The sequence below is a fragment of the Papaver somniferum genome, chromosome 7 (genome assembly GCF_003573695.1).
Source record: "Papaver somniferum cultivar HN1 chromosome 7, ASM357369v1, whole genome shotgun sequence".
Classification (NCBI taxonomy): domain Eukaryota; kingdom Viridiplantae; phylum Streptophyta; class Magnoliopsida; order Ranunculales; family Papaveraceae; genus Papaver; species Papaver somniferum.
In genome coordinates, this window is record NC_039364.1 from 203,067,676 (window position 1) to 203,070,408 (window position 2,733).

Consider the following 2,733-nt stretch of genomic DNA (forward strand, 5'->3'; position numbering starts at 1 on the left):
TTAAAGTCCACTTAGTCATGCGACTTAGTTTCATAGATACAAAGGTGAAAACTTGGGTAATATGTTGGTTCATTCTTCACATACCTTTTATCGATGAAGTCTCCAAATGTCTTCAGTTGATCTTCGCCTTCAGACGGTAGAATGCAGTGATATCTGATAGTCAACTACACACTTCTAATCCTAATACGAGACTTGACTAAAAGTAGACTAGAAATCAAGATATAGTTTTGATCAACTAAATTTGACAATAAGCATGAGACAACAACACTTGTGAGTTCGACCAAGAAATACTCTAACAATCTCCCCCCTTATCAATTTTGGTGTACCAGTAACTAGGATCGGTCACACCAATTACAAATATCGATCATACCATCTTAGGTGGTTACTTAGGATCGGTTACACTAATAAAAGTCATACCAATACATAAATCAGGCATTGTGAATAGTTTTACCAAGATACGTAATAAATTATGATCGGTTGTAATAATCACACATATTGGTAATCCAAAGATATGCAATGAATAACAATACCAATAATCCTAGTGATTTCCCTTTCGATTCATAAAACAAGTTCATGAATGTACTTCCTTTAAACGAATGTAAACATTGTTTCCTAGGACGAAATATTCACCCATACACATACACATAATCACAATAGCATTCATACGATTATGTCGATGTCTTATGTACGAAGTTCAAAAGATAAGCGTTATACTTCGTATTGTAATTCCTTAATACTATTTCTAGTAGAGTATAATCATTCACAGTTTCGCAGTTATGTTTTCAATATAGCACGACTTGAAAGATACGTTGGGAATGAAATAGTTAAAGTTAAAATATTATTAACCTCAAGAGGAAGGATGATGTCGTAGATGTAGCTTGTTATTTCTTCACATTCTTCAAGTCTTCGAGTAATACTTGTATGTCTTATTATCCTAATCTTTCTAGCCTAACCTATATGAAGTTGTCTCTAGTACATAATCAAGCGACTCTTTAATTGAGTTTTGATTCACTAAAATATGACGACCAAACTTGACATACCAACGCTTGGTGGGTTCAACCGAGCTATGCTCTAACAATCTCCCCCTTTGTCAATTTTAGTGACAAAACTCTTACAATCATATGGATAAACAAATTACAAAAATTCATTATAAATACGCTTGATTCCAAGTTTCAACAACATAATTCTCCTGCATATATTCAATCCATAAATGCCGATGTTGGCATTTAAATAACAAAGCTAATACTCCCCCTAAAGATGAAAAAGGTAGATTTTCAATCCGCACATCTTTGTTATTTCCCTTTGTAGTCCAAATAACTACAATCATCATATGATATGTTTCTCCCCCTTAGTCAATGCTTTACTCTTTCCTTATATATAACATTTAAGCACAATTGTCCTTTCCTAAGTAATTACAAATCACTTGTTTACTCCATATATTTCTCCCCCTTTTTGTCACAAAATGACAAAGGTCCGAGCAAATACCAAAAACCGAAAGGATCTTACAATCTAAAAGAATTATACAACCTCTAAGAGTTAAGCACGAGGGTTTCACATACCACTTTAGATAACCAATATCAAAACTCGAAACTACAAGTAATTTGGTTTTAATATGTTATCAAGGAAACAATTTCCAGAAGCAATTTTCCCTAATAGTTTAACAAATTGACTAAGAAAACTTAGTTCCTTGCTAAACCGATTGAACAAATACAATTGCTTGTTTCGATAAGACCAAAATAAAGATCAGAATTAACTTTATTTTTCTTAGGAACTAATTATGCAGACAATAACTTAGACATTCCACTTTAAACAAGACAAATACTAGGTTAGTTAACTAATATTTATTGTCAAGGCATTCTATTATACTTGAGTAACCGAATCCTTTACTTTTGATAAGTCTAACTAATATCAGAATTAACTTAGTTTCTCTTATCCGAAATCGAATTGGAATAAACAAATGATCCCGTATTTTGTTAAGCCATAAACAGTACATACAAACCAAATAAATTGACTTGCACAATTATTTTTCTTAACCGGAAGCAATTGAAACAAACATAGACATTAAAGCACCGAAATTTCGTTAAGTCTAAAACAATTGATACCAAACAATAAAGAAAGATATCAAACCAGTTTTTCTTAACCGAAAACAATTGAATCACACACACACAGACACACATCCATCCATACACACATAATGGAATAAACATCAATTGTACCGAATTTTGTTAAGCAAAAGCAAAATATATGCAATAAACTCAAGCTTTTCTTAAATAGGAAAACGATTAACCAAAAAATTTGTTACCTCAAATTCTGCATCCTCTTCTCCCCATAAAGATATATCATTAAGCGCAAGTTCAAGTTAGAACTCTCCCCCATTTATGTTGTCATCCTCTCGCAAGAACAAAACAACAACAACAACAACAACAACCTTTACCAGAGAAAGGTTGAATCGATTTTAACTAATGCAAATAGCATAAATTGAAAACCCGAAACACATATGCTTTTATGTTAAACAAAAATTCAACATATTGTGACTTTTTCACATATGAGTTTCAATCGGAGCACCTTATGATCCATTGATAAAGCCTACCAACATGGGCTAGAACTTAATGCCGCTAAATCAAAAAGCCACACAAACCATAAGGGTTCACACATCATATCAGATCGAATATTAAGGTTATGAAAACCGAAATCAAACATACCATACACATAGCAATAATATAAAGCATTCAA